General features: G+C 41.1%; 1 long non-coding RNA gene across 1 annotated transcript in view; it reads left to right on the top strand.

Moving 5' to 3' along the window:
* Positions 1 to 22,997, top strand: part of LOC122549265 — a 72,707-nt gene that overhangs the window by 3,403 nt on the left and 46,307 nt on the right. Inside the window, exon 2 of the long non-coding RNA XR_006311473.1 lies at positions 15,449 to 15,546. This is a non-coding gene — a long non-coding RNA (uncharacterized LOC122549265). The remainder of the gene's footprint in view (positions 1 to 15,448; positions 15,547 to 22,997) is intronic.

Below are 22,997 nucleotides of genomic sequence, written 5' to 3'. Positions count from 1 at the left end.
TACTGGGATAATGGTAAAATTCTTGACAGTGTAGATGAACAGAGAAATCTAGGTGTCCAGGTGCATAAATTCCTGAAAGTTGCTACTCAAGTTGATAGGGTTGTTAAGAAGGCATATGGTGTGTTGGCATTTATTGGTAGGGGGATTGAGTTTTGGAGCCACAAGGTTATGCTTCAGCTGTACAAGACACTGGTAAGGCCGCAACTGGAGTATTGTGTGCAGTTCTGGTCACCGCATTATAGGAAGGATGTGGAAGCTTTGGAAGGGGTTCACAGGAGATCTACTAGGATGTTGCCTGGTATGGAGCCGAAGTCTTATGAGGAAAGACTGAGGGAACTGAGGCTGTTTTCATTGGAGAAAAGAAGGTTGAGAGGTGACTTAATTGAGAAGTGTAAGTTAATCAGAGGGTTAAATAGGATGGACAGTAAGAGCATTTTTCCTCAGGCTAATACAAGGGGACATAGCTTTAAATTGAGGGGTGATAGATTTAGGACAGATATTAGGAGTAGTTTCTTTACTCAGAGTAGTAGGGGCGTGGAATGGCCTGCCTGCAACAGTAGTTAGACTCGCCAACATTAAGGGCATTTAAATGGGCATTGGATATTCACATGGATAATAATGGAACGGTGTAGGTTAGATGGGCATCAGATTATTTTCACAGGTTGGTGCAGCATCGAGGGCCGAAGGGCCTGTACTGTGCTGTAACAGTCTATGTTCTACATTCTATACAAAGGATGTAGCAAGTCAGAGGCTTTGAATCTTGCACTCAAGTAACTCACCTCCTGCCTCCCCAAAACCTGTCCACCATCTGTAAGGCACAAGTCAGGAATGTGATGTAATACTTCCCACTTGCCTGGATGGGTGCGGCTCCAAAAACACTGAAGAAGCTTGACATCATCCAGGACATCATTCCTGAAGAAGGGCTAATGCCCGAAACGTCGATTCTCCTGTTCCCTAGATGCTGCCTGACCTGCTGCGCTTTTCCAGCAACACATTTCTATCTCTGATCTCCAGCATCTGCAGACCTCACTTTCTCCATCATCCAGGGCTAAGCAGCTTTTTTAATTGGCACCCTATTTCCATATTCAACATTCACCCTCTTCCCCATTGATGCACAGAGCAGCAGCGTGTGTTATCAAAAGGGACACTGCAGTAACTCACCGAGGCTCCTCTGGCAGCACTTTCCAAACCTGCAACCTCTAACATCTAGAAAGGCGAGAGCTGCATGGGAACACCACACATGCAAATTCCTCAGGTATCTCACCAACCTGACTTGGAGATATATTGCCATTCTTTCAATGTTACTGGGTCAAAATTCTGGATTTCCCTTCCTAATGGCATTGTGGGCGTACCTAAACAAAATGGACTGCTACAGTACAAAAAGACAGCTCACCACCAACCTCTCAAAGGCAATTAGGTTTAGGAAATAAATGCTGGCCCAGCCTGTGACAGACACTTCCATGAACAATTTTTTTTAAATCCCAAGAATTAATCCGGTGGACCTGTGTTGCACTCTTGCAATGGCAAGTATATCCTCAGGTGAGAAGACCAAAACTACACACAAGACTCTCGTGTGGTCTTACCAAGGTCTAAAGAACTGCAGCAAGACATCTTTAGTCCTGTACTCAAATCCACTCATAATTAATGCCATGATACAAGTTGCTTTCCTAATTATTTACTGCAGCTGTCCATTAGCTTTCCATGATTTATGAATGAGGACACCCGAGTCCTTTTGGACATCAACACTTTGCAATCTCTCAATATTTAAGAAATGCTGTGCCTACCAAAATTAGTAAATTAATTTTTTTCATATTGTATTCCATCTGCCATTTCCACTCAGTTAGGCTGTATAAATCTCTTTGAAATCTCTTTGCAGAATCCTCACAACTCTCATGCCTACGTAGCTTTGTGTTATTAGCAAGCTTGGAAATAACCCATTTTGTCTCTATATCCAAATTCCTGATGTAAATTGTGAATAACAGGGGCACAAACCCTGCAGTACCCCATCAGTCATAGCCTGCTAAGCAGAGAATGACCTACCCATTCCTACTTTCTCTTTTCTGTCCATTAAATGAATCTCCTGGTATATTCCTTCAACCCCGTGCACTCTACTTTTTTTGACTAATGTCTTATATGGGACAAATTTCACTCCCAATAATCTATCTGTTACCACCTTTTTACTAATACTAATTTCTTACAGTTCGGATATTTAACCAATAACTAACATTTCTTAAGCATATATTTAAGATCGTTAACAAAATCGGAGGTTGCAGTTTGTCTTGCAAATATATGACTGAGTAACTGGCTATACATGAAGAGAAGAGTCACTGCTTTAAAGAGCAGAATGCTCCAGTTAGTTGATTCTTAGCACAAATTCTTTCACTTCACAGCTTCTACACTCCAAATGTTTCCAACACATGTACATCTAAACTCTTACAGAAATCGCAAAGTATAACATTCCTCTAAGCAGCCAGTAAGCTGCACTACTCTAAACAGCACGCCTCTAATCCTGCCACAATCCTTGGTATGTAGAACAGGCTGCAGGATTGTACCTGGCTCACTAAGCAGTCCATCGAGTTAGCTCTCTACGATTTATTGCCTAAAGAACTGCTGAAATGGTGCAAGAGAATCATGCTGAGCTGCTGAGAGGAGACATCCCAGCTCCCACTCTCTACACTTGATTTAGATCCACTTCTTAAGTTACAATTTCATCAGTAAAGAGTTATTGCAGGGTAGCTGAAGAAAGCTTCACTAATATATCGCTTCACCTCTGACTCCAGCCAGCAAAAAAAAATGCGCAATAATAGAAGCATGGCTTTTCTGAAGGAAGGAATAGTTTAAAATGAAAGAGATGGGGACATCTTTAAGTGTCAAATGATGCAGTAACATCACTGTTCAAAATTAACATTGGCGAAAATTGCATTATTCCTTTTATGGAGAATGTATTCAATGTGAGAACCAATTCAGCCAAGTGGAGGGTGATGGAGGATAAGGACTGCCTGGCCTCTATTTAAGGAAGAAGGGGCAAGTTATCAGGTCACCATGGTAAAGACTAGATATGTACAAGAGATTGGATGTCTGACGTGAAAAAGAAAATGGGTTTTGATAAAGTGGAGGAAAGAAAGCCAGAGTGAAGTGAATAGGAAAAAACTAGGTCCAGGGAGGACAAATACATTTAAGATAGAAAGAATTCAATTCAGCTTTATCTCCCATGATCATCATCCTGAGGGCTATCATTAATGAGAAATATGAACTTCACCTTTATCCCAAAGGCCTCATTAGCAAGAGACAATGTAGTGATTTAAACCTGAGGGTCACCACACCTCAGGCAGGGGGTGTGGTTGAGAAGTTGTGGTCATAGAGTCTTGGAGTGTGCAGACCCTTCGGTCTAACTCGTCCATGCCGACCAAATATCCTAAGTTAATCTAGTCTCATTTGCCAGCATTTGGCCCAAATCCCTCTAAACCCTTCCTATTCATATACCCTTCCAAATGCCTTTGAAATGTTGTAATTGTACCAGCCTCCACCACATCCTCTGGCAGCTCATTCTACACATGCATCACCCTCTGGGTGAAAAGGTTGCCCCTTAGGTCCCTTCTAAATCTTTCCCTTTTCATCTTAAACCTATGTCTGCAAATTTAGACTCTTGTATCCTGGAAAAAAGGACCTTGGTTATTCACCCTATCCATGCCCCTCGTGATTTTATAAATCTCTATAAGGTCACCTCTTAATCTCCAATGCTCCAGGGAAAATAGCCCCAGCCTATTCAGCTTCTCCCTTTAATTCAAACCCTCCAGCCTGGGAACATTCTTGTTAATCTTTTCTGCACCCTTTCAAGTTTAGAAACATCTTTCCTATAGCAGGGAGACCAGAACTGAATGCAGTGTTCCAAAAGTGGTCAAACCAATGTCCTGTACAGCCACAACATGACCTCCCAAATCCTATATTCAATGCACTGATGAATAAAGACAAGTATAACAAAGGCCTTCTTCACATCCCTGTCTACCTGCGACTCTACCTTCAAGGAAATATGAACTTGCACCCCAAGGTCGCTTTGTTTGGTGACACTCCCCAGGACCCTACAATTAAGTGTATAAGTCCTGCCCTGATTTGCCTTTCCAAAATGTAGCAGCTCACATTTATTTAAATTAAAGTCCACTCTTCACCCTATCAGCCTATCTGATCAAGATCCTATTGTACTCTGTGATAACCTTCTTGCCTGTCCATCATAGCACCAATTTTGGTGTCATCTGCAAACTTACTAACTGTACCTCCTATGTTCACATCCACCTTCACAATGATGTCACCTTGTTTGGGAATACACAATGTTGGAATCACTTTGCTTTGAAAACCAGCCATCCAGCTAACTGAGTGAACCAACCCCTAGAAACTGAACTGAGCCAGCCATATAAAAAAAACTGTGGCTACATCAACAGATCTAAAGTTAGCAATTCTGAAACTCACCTTCTATCTCCCTGAAGACTGCCCACCATCCATAAAGTACAAGTGGGATGCATTGCTCTCCTCTTGCCTGGATGAGTGCAGCTCCAACAATACTCATGAAGCTTGACACCATCGAAGACAAAGCAGGCCATTTGATTGACACTCCATTCACCACCTTCAATGTTCTCTCTCTTCACCATCAATGCATAATGATAGCAGTTTGTAACCATCTACAAAATGCACTGCACTAACTCACCAAGGTTCATATGACAACACATCCAACACTGTAAAATCTACCATTTGTAAGGACAAGGGCGCCAGTTACATGGGAACATCACCAGTTTCAACTTCTTCTCCAAGCACGGCACTATCCTGACTTAAAACTGTATCACCTTTCCTTCACTGTCACTGAGTTAAATCCCTGGAACTCTCTTCCTAACAACACCATGGGCACAACTATACCTCAAGGCCTACAGAGATTCAAGAAGGCAGCTCACCCCCAACTTCACCATGGCAATTAGGAGCACGCAATATATGCTGGCCTGGTTAGCAATGTCCACATTCATTTAGGAATTGAAAACATGAGTTTATGTACTAAGTCTGTTTTCAACTCAGGATGCCTTATCTCCTCCAAAGGGCAGCTGATCTATCCAAAGGTGTCCAGGGCAGGTTAGTAGGATGATTAAGAAGGCAAAAAGGACATTGGTTGAGGCATAGATTATAAGAGTAGTGAGGTTATGTTGGAGTTCTGCAGGATAGGTCACAACTGGAGTACTGTGTACAGTTCTGGTCACCACACTATAGAAGTGTGTGATTGCACTGGAGGGGGCACAGACGAGATTCACCAGGATATTGCCTAAGATGAAGCATTTTAACTATGAAGAGAAGCTGGATAAGCTTGGGTTGTTTTCTTTGATGTTTGAGGGGGGACCTCTTTAACATAAGTAAAATGATGAGGGCTATGAACACGGTGGGTAGAAGACAGCTGTTCCCCTTAGTTAAACAGTCAGGATCAAGGGGCACACTTTTAAGGTATAAGGCAGGAGGTCTAGAGGGGACTGGAATGATTTTGTATCCAGAGGACATTTGGTATCTGGAATGTACTGCCTGGGAGGGTAGTTGAGGCAGGAAACCTCACAATCTTTAGAAATTACTTGGATGGACACTTGAAGTATCATAACATTCAAACACATGGACCTAATGCTGGAAAGTGGGATTAGTGTAGATCTGGTGTATTTTCGCCAGTACAGATTCAGTGGGTCAAAAAATATCTCCTGTATTGTATGATTCTTTGATTCTAACTGCTCAGTTCTGGTGTAATCCTAATAAATAATTTTTGTGTGTTTTGTAGTGTACTTTTTATGGAATAGAGTCAAGAACTGTGTATGGAGCTCCAGTCATATAACCATGGTTACATATAAACGTTTAATACAATGTTTCTGACCTTCAATTTGATCCCTCTGGAAAAAAAACAAATGCTATGTTTATGTTTTGTTTTTAAATGTTCTTATCAACTTCCATTGCTACTTTTGGTGAATTCTTGTACTTCCAAATGCGGGCACAATTTTACACCAGTGCAACTGAATGTGCTTTGAGTGTTAAAATCTTGCCCTAATTATTTTCCAAGGAGTCTAAGGGCTTCTTCATTCTTCCCCTTGACACTTTTATAGTAGTTAATACTGTTGTGGGAATCCTGCAGGATTAAAATGGTTTTGACCCAATTCATTGGAAGATCCCAAACTAAGAGGCAGAAATTCCAAAAGGTGCATTTAGAGTTAGTGAAGTGATAGACAGTAATGATCAATACATGATCATTAACTAATACCTTCAGACCAAATTAAATCCATCACATTTACAGCAATATGATAGTGACTACAGTTCCAAAGTATTTCATTTATTGTAAAAGCTCTGAGACTCCCTGAGATAATGAACACTACACTATCATTACAAGACTCTCTGTCACTTGTTTGGCAAGTGAAATCTCTGGGATTTCTTTGAAACGAAGAGGCTGATTTCCACACTCATTACCTGGTGTTTACTGTGTTGGCCAATTTCCCTTCAAAATTCCTTTCTTCAGTTTTACTGTTATTTTTAAACACAGCAGAGATTAATATCTGATCAGGCAGGACTTCTGGTAGGGAAAGGAACCAGGAAACAATTATGTTCTGATTGATGGAAATATCAGATATTCCTTGAGCGCTTGACTACTGAAATGCTTTAGAGGTGCCTGTTACAGGCATAGCAGTAATGAACATTATATTATGCAAGAAGGAAAGATTGCTTGGAAGGGAAAAATAATGGTTTTGTGATTATTTTAATTCAAATCTTTATTGAACTTCTTTCTTGAAACAATTTAAATCTGATTTGATGATTTTTAAGACAGTCCAGCCCTCCATTCTTTGAATCATTCAGGATTTACTGTGAACAGTGGTACTTGGAAATCTTGTATTTTCTTCAGTGTGAAATGGCTACAGAAAGGGAACAGAATGATTTGTAAAGTATAATAAATAAACAGCATCTGTTCAGAAAGCTGCAATGGTTAATCCTTACATTTACCAGTTCCCAGCTCTGGTGAAGAATGTAAATGTGCAGTTCCTGTCTGCACTACTAACTTGACAGGTTTCTGGAATATTCACCTTGTGGTACCAATGGTTTATCTCTGTGAAATCTGCTGATTGCGTTGGCAGTAAACCTTCTTCAATATGACTGGTTTACTAATGGAGGAAGAAATACAGAGACAGAATATTATATCGACAAAACCAGCCCCTGGTTTCTTTCATGTTCACCCAACTTATCACAGGAAGGTGGATTAGAGTTTACAAGTGCAGTCTTTATTCACATTTCCTTGGAAACTGGCTTGTTGCCATGTAAACACATTCAAACTATGGTGCCAGGTGTGACTTGAGTCATGGGTTACCAATGAGCAGAGGATAGAGAGAAATAACAAATCCAACTGGATCTAAGAACAGAAGGAAGCCATTCAGCCCCTCGAGTCTGTTACACTGAACATGAGAAGGCTATTCAGCCCCTCGAGTCTGTTACACTGAACATAAGAAGGCCATTCAGTCCCTCGAGTCTGTTACACTGAACATGAGAAGGCTATTCAGCCCCTCGAGTCTGTTACACTGAATGTGAGAAGGCCATTCAGCCCCTTGAGTCTGTTACATAGGAAGTTCAGCTCTTCAAACCTGTTACCTTGAAGAGGCAGAAAACATTCAGTCCTTGAATCTTTCCTGTTAGTGGATTTGATCTCCAGATCATCCAACTTACTTGCCTTTACTCCATACCCCACATTTCCCTCACTGAAAAAAATCTCTCCTTCTAAGTAAATGATCCCAGAATCAGCAGTTTTCCCAGATTTCTACTAAACTCTTATTCTGGATGACACCTACCAATGGAAACCAATTTCTCTTTATCTACTCTATAAAATCCTTTCATCATTTGATTCAACTTGATCTGATCACAGTCTAGATTAGAGTGGTGCTGGTAAAGCACAGCAGGTCAGGCAGCATCTGAGGAGCAGGAAAATCGACGTTTCGGGCAAAAGCCCTTCATCAGGAATAGTTGATCTGATCACACTTAAAGCATCTAAACTCTAACCCAACTGCTGGGTTAATTGGAAACTGGGGAAGTTGGGATTGTTCTCCTTAGATGGTTAAGGGGAAATTTGACAGAAGTGTTCAAAATTATGAAGGGTTTTGATAGTGTAAAGAAGAAGAAACTGTTTCCAGTGGTAGGAAGGTTGGTCACCTAAAGACACAGACTTAAGGCAACTGGCTAAAAAACCCAGGGGAGATGACTAGAATAATTTTACATGGTGAGTTGGTGTGATCTGGACAGTGCTGCCTGAAGCTCTTTTGGTAATAACTTACAAAGAGTAATTGGGTACATTTTGATGAATTCACGGGATTATCTGATTGTTCTTGAGAAGATAATGAGGAGCCATTTTCTTTAACTTTTACAGTTCATATAATATAGGTACACCCACAATGCTGATACAGAGGGAGTTCCATAATTTGAATGTTTGAAAAGAAAGGTTTGCAGGAATAAGAGGAAAGAGTGGGTGTGAAGGTCTCATTGATTAACCCTTTCAAAGAAGCTGAATGACTTCCTTTTACACTCTGTGGTGTGTTAGGCCATCCGGGGTAACAACTCACTTTTGTCGTTTGGAAACTGAGAAGGAGTTAAGCTATCCAACCCCTAAGCTGGGAATTTTTAAAGTGAGGGAATGGAATCTTTAAATTTTTACCATAGGCAGTGGCCACTCAATTAGTTGAACATTTTGCAAAATAACACAGCTTTCCCCATATGGCTCAATTTACTGAAACAGGGAGTGACTTATAGCTGGCATTAAAACTCCTGTTGTAGACCAACTTGAGAGCAGCAGCAGCAGCAACCTGATTGATATTCAGAATAGTTGGGTCAATATGAGTGCTCCAACGTAGGCTTAGAATGCATTTGTTGGCTGTTTTAAAGTATCAGAAATATCCCTACTGTCATTGGTGGCTCAGTAAGTAGCATTCTTTTCCCTGAGTCAGAAGATTGAGCATTCAGATCCTACTGCAGAGGGTGGAGCATAAAATCTCAGTTGACACCCCCAGAGCTCTTTCGATCCCATATTAAAGTGAGGTTCCAATTAATCTCTTCAGTGGCCAAAGAAGACATTCATGGTCAATATTTGAAAAAGAGCAGGAGAGAGCTCCGAGAATTCTGGGCAATGCTTATCTCCAGCAATACGTCTAAAAGACTATCTAGTCATTATTACCTTGGTGTCTGTGGGATCTTGCTGTGCACAACTTGAATTCCACATTTTCCACCTTCCAACAGTGAGTACACTTAAAGGTAAATCTACTGCAAAGTATTTGATTGTCCTGAAGTCATAAAAGGCTCTGGAATATTGGAAATTCTTTACATTCATAAATTATGGTCTGGCAAGGCTTTCTGGGTTGTTGGAAAGGCAGGAGTTCTGTTCCATTTAGTCAGCCAGCCTGAACTGCATCAAACCTATCTCTCGACACTCCACCACCAAAAGGAAATGTTTTCCCTTTGAGTTAAAGATCTGTCGTGGAACAGCATTTCATTTAACTGGAGGAACCAGCTTATGTATACTTTCATTGCTTTCATACTTTGAGCCACTTCAATCCAACAGACTGTAGAGACAACATTAAGGAATCTGGACAGCTGCTTTGAAATTCAAAACAGCTGACAGACCTTTTTTTATACTGATGGAGAAGGCATGAGTGAAGAATATGTAATAAACTCCTCATACCAAGGTCGCAAGTTGCAAAATTCCAGATGTTGAAGATCGCTCGTATTGTTTTTTCACTTCTCAAACATGAAACAGCTTGTTCCTGCCTCTATCGTTGTTTTTTATAATATTGTTACCCAGTTCGTTAATAGCTGATCAACAGCAGGAGGTAGAGGAGGACTTGGAAACAGCAAAATGGACAAATGGACAAATCACACTTTGAGAAAAATCCAAGTGGTGACGACTTGGCGAAGATAACAATGAGGAAGCATTTGTAAGAATATAAAAAAAGGAGCAGATGTCGGCCATTGAGCCCCTTCCAGCCGCTACACCATTCTATAAGATTATGGCTGATCTGACCCAGACCTTAACTTCTGTTTTGTGCCAGCTCCTCACTGCTCTCAACTCCTCAAAAATTTACTTCCGCTTTAAATACTTGCAGTGATCTAGCTTCCACAACTCACTGGGTTGGAGAATTCCAGCCATATATTATTTTCTGGGCAAAAAAAATTCCTTTACATTTTAGTTTGAAATAAGTATTCTCTTACTCTGTAACTATGTCCCCTAGTTCAAGATTCCCCACTAGTGGAAACATTTTCTCAACATCTACCCAGTCAAATGCCCTGAGAATCTTGTATGTTTCAATAAGATCAGCCCTTATTCTTCTAATTTCTGATGTACGTCTAACCTGTTTAGCCAATCTTGATAAGTCAACCTCTTCATCCCAGGCATCAACTTTGAAGAGGAGTTACTGGACCCAAAAGTTAATTCTGCTTTGTCTCTACAGACGCTGCCTGACCAGCTGAGTTTATCAGTCTTTTTCCATTTAAATAATCGACTGCCTTTTGACTCTTCCTTCTAAAGTACATGATCTCACACTTTCCTATACTAAACTCCATCTGTCAAGGTTTTGTCCATTCCCTGAACCTACCTATTTCCCCTTGCAGATTCCATTTGTCAACACAACATGCCCTCCAAACTATTTTTGTATCATCAGCAAATTTTGATAAGTTACACACTGCCCCCTCCTCTAAGTTGTTAATATAGACAGTTAATAATTGACACCATATGGCTGACCCTGGTGGCATTCTATTAGTTGCATCTTTCTAAACTGAAAAAGTCCCAGTAATCCATCACTCTCTCTCTGTCAGTTAGCTAATCCTTAATCCATGCTAATGCATTACCCTCAATACTGAGCTCTTGTCTTATGCAAAAACCTTTAATGTAGAAATTACTGAATGCCTTCTGGAAATCCAAATGCACTACATCTACCAGTTCCTCTTTATCAGCTCTGCTTATTATATCCTTAAAGAACACTAGGAAATTTGTCAAACATGATTTCCCTTTCATAAAACCTGATGACTCTGTTTAATTGCAATAAGCTTTTTAAATGTTGCGCTATTTCTTTCTTAATAACAGTCTTGAGCATTTTCTCAATGACAGATATTAAGCTAACTTGTCCATAGTTTCCTACTTTCTATCTCCTTCCCTTCTTATTGGTGGTTTTCAAATCTGCTAAAATCTGCCCGAATTCTAGAGAATTCTGAAATATTTGACATATTCCTCTACTATCATGCAGCTAGTTCCTTTGAAATCCTTAGATGCAAGCCTGGTGATTTGTCTGCCCTCAGTATTATTAATTTGTCAAATGCTTTGACCCTTGTGATAGACACAGTTACAAGTCCTTTCCTCCATTAGCCCCTTGTTATCTGATACCTTTCTGATGGTTATAGTGCCCTCTGCCATGAAGACTGATGCAAAATATTTGTTTATATTTCCTGCCATTTCTCTGTGAGTGCTGTGAAATATCCCCAGAAATGTATGCCACTGTTCATCCATTGACTTTCCACTTTGTCTATTATCGCAACCTGCTTTAGACAATTCTTTCTTCATCATTATATAATTGTAGAGTTTTACAGCATAGAAAGAGGTCCTTTGGCCCATCATGTCTGTGACAATGATCAACCACCCACCAATATCATCCTGTTTTCCAACACTTGCACTGTTGCCTTGTATGCTATGGCACTTTAAATGATCATCAAAATACTTCTTAAATATTGTAATAGTTCCCGTCTCTAGAACCCTCTCAGGCAGTGACTTCAAGATTCTCACCATACTCTAAGAGAAAAAAACTTCCTTAAATCCCCTTTAAACCTCCTGCCTTGTACTTAAATGTACACCCCTAGTTATTGACTGCTGCTAAGGAAAAGGTTTTCTTGCTACCTACCCTGTCTATGCCCCTCATAATTATGCAGACCTCAATCATATGTCCTTGCAGCTGTCTCTGCCCTAAGGGGAAAACAATATCCTGTCTGCTCTTTCTTCACAGCTTAAGTGTTCCAGTCCAAGTAACATCGAGCTGAATCACTTTTGAACCCCCTCTAATGTGAACTCGCTACAGCGTAGTGAGCAGAACTGCGCACAGTACTCCAGCTGTGGCCTCAGTAACAGTTGTTGAGCTCAACTTAAACTCCTTGCTCTTGTATTCAGTGCCTCGACTAATAAAGGCAAGTATCCCATAACTCTTCTTAAGTATGTTATCTAGCTATCCTGTTGCCTTCAAACAATTGTGAACAGCCACACCAAAGTCCTTCTGATCCTCTGTATTTCCTAGGGTCCTATCATTCATCATGTATAGCCCTCCCAAACCTTTTATTTAACTTGTGGATACTAGTTTGAGACATGAATTAATTTCCCTCAAATTAATTTGAAATTCCACCATGCAATGATCGTTGTCCCTTAGGATCCTTACAGATGAGATCTCTTGCAAATCCTACCTCATCCTATATTTCCACATCTAACAGAGACTGTTCCCAGGTAGGCTCCACAATTAGACTGCTCTTAAAAGAGCAGGTCTAAGAAAAGGAGTGCTCTGATGCACTTTACAAATTTATCTGCCATGTTATCTTTACCTAGCTGATTTGTCTACAGTAGTCAATATGCAGATTAAAATCACTCATGACAAATTGTGGTGCCTTTCTTACATGCCTCCATTATTTCCCAATTTAGAGTTTGTCCGACACTGGGGCCTATTGATGACTCTAACCTGTTACTTCTTTCCCTTGCTATTCCTTATCTCCTTCCAAACTGATTCCACATCATGATCTATTACACCCATATACTTCTCAGCGCTGCACTGATACCAACTTTTATTAACTGTACTACCCCACCACCTCCTTTTCATTTTTGAATATTTTTACAGAATGTCAAAAGCCTTGAATATTGAGTTCCTGGTCCTTGTCACCCAAACACCACATCACTGAATTAGCTATTAAGTCATAATCATTTATTTCTATTTGTTTCATCAACTCATTTATCTTGTAAAAATATCTTGTGTATTCAGATAAAGACCCTTAAGGTTTGACTTTTTACCATTAATACTTATTGTGATTCTAATTCCGGCTGCACTCTGTCAATATTGTCTGCCCCTTTCTGTCACACTTTGATTATTGTTCCTCTCTTGGCTCTATACCTCTCTCTCATTTCTTTTTGATTTTTAAACTTCCATTTAACTGAACACTGTGCCCACCAAATTAGTTCAAAACCCCATGTACAACCTCAAACATACAATTTACCAGGATAGTGGTCCCAGCATGCTTTAAATGAAGACTGTCCCATTGGAACAGTTCTGTGTTTTCCCCAGTACTGGTGCCAGTGTCTCAGGAATTGGAACCAATTTCTCCCACACCAATCTTTGAGCCACATATTTATCTCTGTAATTTTATTTATCCTACACCAATTTATACATGGCTTGGGTATTAATCCTGACCTTAGTAGTCCTGCTTTATAATTTAGCCTGGAGCTCATAGCCCTCAGTAGAATTTCTTCCATAGTTCTCTCAATGTTATTGTACCTACAGACCACTGGTTACTTACCTTCCAGCCCAGAAGCAGTTTTGTTAACTTTGGCACTAGCTAGGCAACACAGCCCTGAGGTCTTTCTGTTTTTACTGGAGAGAACAGTATCTATTCCTCTAATATCTCACCTCCTAATACGATTACATTCCTCTTTTCTTCTCCTACTTGAATGGTCCTCTGTACCACCATGCTTTAATCAGTTCAGGCATCTTCCCTGCAGCCTGTTCACTCATCCACAGAATCTCTAGGGCAAGAATTTATTGACAAGTGTACCGGGTGAGGCTCCTTCAAAGTGAAATTCTGGATCCCAATATCATTTGCAGTCACAGCCTCCTGTCCCTGACCACAAATTTGATGTATTTAATCTAAGAGGTGTGACTGAAACACTGTTCAAGTAACCCTTCTTCTTTCCTGCAGTGTTGCTGTATCTGCAGCTCAGACTGCAGCTCATCAGCTCTGAAGCAAAGTTTCTCAGGTAGCCTGCACTACTTGCAGATGTGGTCACCATGGACCACACTGGCATGAGCTACCAGTATAAATTATAACATTATCGAAACAAGATTATTACTTAAATAGACAAAGAATTGGAAAGATGTTAAAATATCTTAATTTCTTGTTGTTTTTGGTATGAGAAGGGATCTGAAAGTGAAACATTTAAACTTGTGCTGCAGTCAATCCTATTCAAACACGGACAGAACTTGACTAACATATTCCATTAACGGACACCCATTCTTGTCAAGTTGTCTCATCTCTATTATTAGATGTTCAATAACAGCCCAAAGTCTCAGCCCAATAGTTGGTCTCATCACAGAAAGCACTATATCACAATTTCCTATAGGCCATTCCCAGGGAAATCACCATTGTCCGTTCTGAGAGTGATAGCTTTTGCTGGATTTGCTTTGTTCATTGTCCAGGTCACTTTGACATGAGTCATCAGAAACTGCAGATTATTTTGGTACCTGATTGTCAGTCAATGGTGAATTGAAAGTTTTCCATGTGTCTCTATCTGGCCACTCTTTTCTCTCTCTCTCTCTCTAGTTCGCTCTCAAAGACTGTCCATTAGAATTGAATATACTTAATGCACCCAGCAGCTAAAAATTGACATGAGGGCCTTTGAGGAGCTAATCCTTAATCCTGACTCAAGTGAGCAATCTTGGAGCATTCCACTCTGGATTCAGAATGGTTCCGTCCATACAAAGCTGATATTTCTCCTCAGAACTTTCAGAGGACCTAGAATGATGGGTTGTAGATACAAGATTAAATTAAATAGATTGAGGTCACAAAGTAAGAAAAGAGGCTTTTAAACACAGGGTGGAAGGCAGTGGATTGCATTACCAGAGCTACTGATTGGTGCATAGAGGATGCAACATTTAAGGATAATTTTGAAAGATAGCTGAAGTAAAAGGACAGAGAGGGGGAGAGAAATGGGGTGAGAATACTCCTAGAGAGAACAAACAGCAGCATGGACCAGTTGGACTGAGTAGTGTTTTTGTGTTCCAATATTCACATAATTCTAACTAGTTCTTTTTTGTTTGAAATGTGAAATTAAAAGTATGTGCATGGCAAGGGAGCCTCACTCCTATTATTGTTCAAATGGGTAAACTTCTACTGCTTTTTAGATTTAACAGTAGCTGCATGAGTATCAGAGCCAATATACCCGAGACTGGCCAAGCAGTTAGAGCTCCTTCTAATTTCCCATTAGGGCGTCACTATTCAGAAGCAAAGCTTGTCACCCTGACACAATTCACTTTGCTGACTATCACATGGCTTTTCTGTCTCCAAGTCTGTACTGATGCTGACAGCTCATCCTTTGGCCATCACTCAAACTGCCCACCATCAACTCCCCCTAATCAAATCAGGCGAGTGGAATTTGATTCTGATCCTTTCCATCTCTCCTCAGCTCCTCTCATTAGCGGACATCAGGCAACCTCTTATTACAGAGTAAAAAAACTGAAGTTAACTCAATTTGAGGAAGTGGAGTCGTGCTGGCTTACTGAGGTAATTAAAGAACCCCGTTCCGTTTACCAATTCAGTCTGCAATGAAGCTCCAAAGATCACAAATGTGACAGAAATTTAACCAAAATAACAATTGTGCTTGATAATCCTTTTAAAGTAATTCTCAATTAACTTTTTAATCACTTAGAAAGTGTGAATGTGCACAAACACAATTTGTTCACAAATGTCCTTTCGGGTTGGAAGCCTGTACTTACAAGGTTTGGCTGACATGCATGTCTGAAAATGTGTTGCTGGAAAAGCGCAGCAGGTCAGGCAGCATCCAAGGAACAGGAGAATCGATGTTTCGGGCATAAGCCCTTCTTCAGGAATGAATGACATGCATGTCTCCAACTTCATAACAATGGTTCATTCTTAACTGCTGTTAAATTGGCATAACATCAGTTTATCAAACTTGTTTATCATGATTACCTAAGATTTACCATCACCTTCTCAATGTTTTTTATAATTTCATGATGTTGTGTTATCTAATTTTATGATTCAAATTGATATAGAAAACAGTTTTATCATTGATGTTGCATTCACAGTTTACAGCTGACTATAAGAGAAGCCTGAGATATTTGACCCATGGTCCAGTCAACCCAGACACTGCTCTCTGGTGAAACTAGATAATCAGCTCAATATCCAGCATTTGGGAACTTGTTGAGACAATAGCAGCAGCAGTGGAGATGAACCAGGGGTGACTGAGGCATAGAGAGGGCATAATGTCCATATAAGTCATACATCCAATGTTCAATGTCAGCTCTCTAATGACCACCACATTGAGGGAAATAGAGAGTTCCTGTTGGCAACACCAGCTGGGGTCTTGCACAGTAGTCAGCTCCTTACAGTAAACTGTAAGGTCTGGTGTTGCTGGGGCTGAAGATCTAGCTAGCAGCAGCCAATAAAGAGCTACTATTGTGGTGCTTTCCTTATCTTTTGGTGGCTATCAGTGAAGATTGGGATTAATCTTCGTTAAAGTTGGAATGAAAAAGTGTTTGTGACCATATTTAGACTTATGGTTTACATCAGCAAATTAATCATTTTGCTTCTCTAGCAGTTTCTTTCAGGAAAGATTATCTAAAAGATTCCTAGCTACCTCTTCAGCATCCCAATTTGCCACAAACATTGCATCTGGTCCACATTCAGATGTTGGCAGACTCGCTAGGTGATGATCTATTTAGCAAACATCAAGTCATAGAATCCCTACAGTGCGGAAAGAGGCCACTCAGCTTAATAAGACTGCTTCAATCCTCTGAAGAGCAACCCACCCAGACCCAGCTCCAATCCCACCCCATCCCATCCCTGTAACCCTGCATTTACCATGGCTAACCACTTAATCTACATATGCCTGGAACACTATGGGCAATTTATCATGGCAAATCCACTTAACCTGCGTATCTTTGGACTGTGGGAGAAAATCAGAGCACCAGGAGGAAACTCACAACGACACAGGGAGAACGTGCAAACTCCACTCAGTCTGTCACCCAGGGCTGGAATTGAACCTGGGTCCGTAGTAGCATGAGGCAGTTGTACTAACCACTGAGCCACCATATCACCCTAGGGTTTCAGTATACAGGATTGTACCACCCTTCCCATAATGTTTCCCATTGTCCCACAATGGACACAATGGACAGACTGAACAACACAGGAACATACATTGTTATTGCAAGGGGATTCAAATGTGACATCAGGATTCCCACTTACTGTGGGAATTTGCCACAATTTCAATTTTAAAACTAATTCACACAAATGCAAAGATCAGCCATCTAAAATTGATTGATAAGATTGCATTAAACCATTCATCATGCATCATTATCACTATTGCACCTTTACATAAACAGCAGCCATCCAAGGTGGAGGTTCACCACCACTTTCCTGAGCAGCAATTAGAGATGGGCAATTGATGTTGCTTTGTGAGCAGTACTTACATCTTGCAAATGCATTTTAAAAAGAGAATCAGCTCTCAAGGCCTGGATACATGCTGGCTTAGAGAGATGCCGAACAAACAAACCCTCGGATGCACATGTAGAATTCGGCCTTTCGGACATAGATCCTGAGAAAGAAATTTGAGGAGCTCAGAAGCTGGAACTGGGACTAAAAGTCCATTCAATCTAGTATGAAACTGTCTGAAAGATGTCACCTCCTACAATGCAGTACTGCTGCTGTACTGCATGGGAGTATCAATTTGTGGTTAAGTCTCTAAAATGGGGTATAAATACATGACCTGCTGATACTAACACTGCTATCCTCATAATCACAGCTCCCAGCAATGGCACCAGCACATAAACAATGTGTGTGGTTCCAGATAATCACGCACTGTATGAAGAGACAGCAACAGAACAAAACAAAATCTACACAATCTGAAAGCTGGGTGGGTTGGGGTTTGGATTGGAACACAAATACTTCAAACAATTCATAAATGGGGCTAATGATAGCAATCTCATACTGAGGCCAGGTTTCTATATGTTTTTTTAATTCTTTCAGTATAATGTGAACATGGATTCATTAGTATGACAGCTACCAATGCAAATGGCTCTTACTGTGACAGGCAGAATGTCTTTGAAAGCCCTAGGGTCAGGCTAATTGATGGAGTGAACACTATGCTGGATTTAGCAAACAAAAGCAAGGTCTCTATCACATCTGGGAGAGTGGACCTCAAACAGGAGATCAATAGAAGCAAGGATAGCTCTTTCCTTATCAAGAAAGGGATGCAATCTTTTCAATATTTCAGAAGAAAATACTTTGTAATCTAATAAAGTTTTAATCACTATTCATTTTAACTGGATACTACATCATCAGCAGGATTTATCACTTCTGCACATAGGTCGTATTCAGACTTGCATTCGTATAGCACCTGTCATAATCTGAGGACATTGTTAACAAACAATAGGCTCATGCCAAGGAACTGGAGTATTCTCTTGATTGTATATGACACCAGTGAATGTTTGATTACATGATATCTTTCAAAATGCCATTGAAGCAATTTAAATGAGGAATAAACTTGCAAACTGGGAACCAGTTTAGCATCTCTTAATTTTCATCAATAATATGGCAAATAAAATCAAAAAGATTGTGTGTGTGTGATTGTTGGGGGTGTGCAGTTGGCTGTGGGGTGATGGACAGCTATCTTAAAGTTGAGTTGAGAGTGTAGTGCTGGAAAAGCACAGCCAGTCAGGCAGCATCCGAGGAGCAGGAAAATCAATGTTTTGGGCATAAGCCCTTCATTAGGAATGAGGCTTGCGGGTCGGGTCTGAGAGATAAATGGGAAGGAGAGGTGGGGCTGTTAACTCCTCTTAAGTTGATTTGTGCAAAGCTTTGTTGCAAAACTTGTTTTCTCTACTTCACTTAAAAGCATATATAAAGAAGTATTTTGAGTATCATAACTTTTTACATGTAGGTGATCTACTTATGAATATGGATATGCAATGTTTAGTTCTTGCAAGTGAAATTGAATTTTGGTACTCAACTATCTCCAACTATTGCAAATGCTTAGTTGTCAATGATTTCTGTGCTTTTGAATGTTAATTCTGTTGAAATATATACAATTGTTTTTCTATCCCATTATTATTTCATTTTTTCTTGTCACCTTGAAGCTGATGCAACCATTAGTAGCAGTGAATGGGCAGCAGAACTACAATACACAGACTACTTCATTTTGGTAAACAAACACATGACGGCAGAATTCCAGAGATAAGGAATTAAAAATAATCTGCCTCTGCTCTTCACTGCAGTGCTATATTAAGGCATTACTCTCTCTCTAGCCCCTCTAGATATCTATGTTCTTCTAATTCTGACCTCTTGAACATCCCCCTATTTTAATAACTCTGCCACTGCAACTTCAGCCGCCGAAGCTCTAGAATTCCCCCCCTAAACGTCCTCACCTCTCCACTTCTCTCTCTGTCACTCTGTCTCCTCTTTTTTATGTCATTCATTTAAATGTATGTTTTTGACGGAGAGTTTAGCCATCTGCCCTAATATCTGCTGATGTAGCTCACTATCAGCTTTTTTTTCAGATAATGTTCCTGAGCTGCACCTCTGGAAAAGTTTTATTAAGTAGAAAGTGCTGCTGTTGGATTAGCCACAAGTGTTTCCACTCCAATTAGTGGAAATTTGAGACTGAAGAAGTGTTTGCTTTCCTGATATTTGAAGTCAGTATGTGATAGTTCAGCGGCACAGTGGTTAGCACTGCTGCCACACAGTACCAGAGACCTGGGTTCAATTCCTGCCTCAGGCGACTGACTGTGTGGAGTTTGCACATTTTCCCTGTATCTGCATGGGTTTCCTCCCACAGTCCAAAGATGTGCAGATCAGGTGAATTGGCTATGCTAAATTGCCCGTAGTGTTAGGTGAAGGGGTAAATTTATGGGTGGGTTGCACTTTGGTGGGTCGGTGTGGACTTGTTGGGCCGAAGGGCCTGTTTCCATACTGTAAGTAGTCTAACCTAAAAACTTTCCAAAACCCTATATCGTGGAATGGACCAGTTGCTCAGTGACCCACTACAGGGTGTTCTCACCAGTAGCTGCTTCTATCCAAAAGTCAAGCAGATAAAGCAGTCATATTTGTGGTTGTTTGCAGCTGTCAGTTTGTGTTCTCCAATAAATACAAGATCCTCTGCGGCAGCTTGCTTTAACCCTTTAGTGGCCCTGGAAGCCATTTTGAAATTGCAGTTGATAAAGCTTCAGTTCAACAAATTACTAAACTCTCGTGTTTCCTCAAAGCAATAACATTTCCCCCAACTGTTATTCAGCTTAACTTTGACCTGCTGCATAATGTTAACTCCAGCAGAGGCTTATTGAAAACTGTAATCCTGGTAAAATTGATTTCCAGTGGTGTAGAGGATGGGTGTTTGGAAGCAGACTGAGTGCCTTGTGGTGCCTTAAAAGCATTTGTTGTCTGATAAACAGTCAGCAGGCTGATGTGGATGAAAGAATTAAAGGATAAAATAATCAGGATTGGTTGGCAAATGCAAGCAACACTGATTGTACAATGCAGCCTTTGCTATTCTCAAGTGTGTTTTGACATATGGGGCAGGATCCCTCCCAGCCCTGATTAACCTGAGTACTGCCAAGACAGTTGGAAATGTTGGGTGCGATCAACAGAAATTAGGTTTGCATTATTAGGAAAAAGACAGCCTTTTGTCAAGAGATTCTGGAACAACAGGTCAAAGGTAGCATCCGCTATCAGTATAGTGATCTGACATGGTCACTTGGTTGTTTGGGATCTATATCAGAACCATCTGGGAAATGGTCTGCAATCAGCCTTGTACAACTAGTTCAACTAGTCTGGGGAGTTATGATAAGTCAGTCAGAGAGCTGTACCGGTATCAGTCAGGGGTCTGGTCACCAATCAGTTGGAGATGTCATTCCAGATTGGTCAAGGGGTTGGGTACATCCACTAAAAGTCAAAAGGGGTTTATCAGGGGCTGTTCCTGTGATAAGGACACTGGGTAACTCCATTGCAGGGACTGGGGGCAGACTGGGAAGGCAGGTCATTGACAGTCAACACCACTCTGGCTTTGATGGGGCAGAGTGCAATATTATGTCAGGCATGATGGCTTAATATGCCTGGTCCAGCAGGGTAAGGTGGAGATTTATAGTTAAATAAATAAGTTGGGTGGGACTGAGGGGATGATCAGAGTCAATGGGTTTGACAGGAAAGGCTAACAAGAAGGGAATATAATGATAACAAGAAGGAAATATGAAGATTGGGGAGCTGGGTTGCGTAGACTGAGACATTGAGTGTGTGCCTCATACTTTGAAGTATGGCTGTTGTTTGTTTCTACCATGTACAAATCGCAAGTGTACAATGGGGATGAAAATTATTGTCACCTCACCTGGACTGGGCAGAGTAAGTGTTTTTTTTCAATGATGGAGGGGGTTCCACCTTTATGTGACGTGAAGCATTTCAAAGAGCAATACCATCAAAGCAACCCATGCACAGGGCAGGTGACAGGCAGCTGTGACTCAGAATGCTGTACATGAACTGTACAAGTTGACCCACGGTGTAGACTGCAAATCTTGGCCCCAAACACTATTGATCACAGCATCAGGAATCAATCCCACTAATGTACACATTCAATGTAATCCAGTATAATGCAGCCTAGAAAGATTCACCAATGTATAAATCATCTTCCAAGGTCCTATAACATGTACATGGTGCTGGAGCTGCACATAAGGATGGTGAGACTCTGTACATTCATTCTTGTAGCTGCATTTGGAGTGACATTCGTTCCCACAGTTGATGATGATACGTGAAAATATATTTTCTAATGTCATAGTGGATTTACAATGATGTGCCACCACTTCACCTTCGTGTTCTCAGTAGGTCTACTTCCTTTTCCCTCTCATTATGTCCTGACACAGTTCTACGGGGTGGAGGGAGCTGTGGTAGAGGGGTCTGGGGTGGAGGGAGCTGGGTGGACAGATCTGGGTGGAGGGACACTGCCCCACTGTCGAACCTATTGGCCTTGGATTTCTGCTCAGGTAACTCCCTCCAGGTATTCATGTCTGGAGGGCCCAGACTTGTTGATTGTGTCCTGCTTAGAAGCGCATGCTCCTTCCTCATTTTGAACTTCCACAAGGCTGAGGATGGCAGACAGGGTTGAGATGCAATGCTCTGTTAACCTCTGGAGTTGAGAGGTGGCCTCTGAGGGGCCATAAGTGGCTTGTCCTCCTATTGGCTCTGCCCTGACTCCTTGTGAGGAAGAGGTATCTAGAATGATGTAAACATCCCTCGTCGCCAGCTACCTTGCCACTGAGGCTGAGCACCAACGACTAGAGTGATGGAGTGCATGTGTGTGCATACATCCAACAGATTCTGAGATTGGTGGATCCGGCTCTCCATGGTATCCACAAACCCGCCAGATGCTTGCACGCTAGAGACAACATGGCACAAACCGCATTGGTTCCAATTACATCTGTGTCAGCTTGGACATTTTGCTGTTGTGGTTAGCCTTGGGCTGAGCAGGGGCCTGGTCTCTAGTCATCCTCCAAGGTGACAGTGATCTGGGGCATTTCTCTCTCATTCAGCTGACAGTGATGTGCTCACTAGCAAGTGCTCCCAACTCTAATACAGATAAAATACCCATCGATGTGCCAATATCTGAGCTGGTGGAGGAGGCAATAGGCACCTTGGCTGATGCTTGCTCTGAGCAATCTGTGGTGGAGAAGCTGCCATCTTGGTGCCAGAGACTATGTAGATTCCACTGGTTTTTAGCAGGAGACAAGCAACTACATTTTAAATACAGCCCTGGTGCTGTGAATCACTGGTGGTCCTGTCACTAATGAATACTTCTGCCTCTGGTTAGAGGGAAAATAGGATGAGCAGGGCACCACAGAGGCAGAGTGCATCACATGCTTCAGAGAACAACAAGACAAATTTCACTAGGTCACACAGAGAGAAACCCTCCATAATGGTAACCAAAATTGACACTTAGCTGATTTCTGGTCAAATTC

Source organism: Chiloscyllium plagiosum, chromosome 4, assembly GCF_004010195.1.
Source record: "Chiloscyllium plagiosum isolate BGI_BamShark_2017 chromosome 4, ASM401019v2, whole genome shotgun sequence".
Lineage (NCBI taxonomy): Eukaryota > Metazoa > Chordata > Chondrichthyes > Orectolobiformes > Hemiscylliidae > Chiloscyllium > Chiloscyllium plagiosum.
This window is presented reverse-complemented; position numbering and strand designations above follow the sequence as displayed.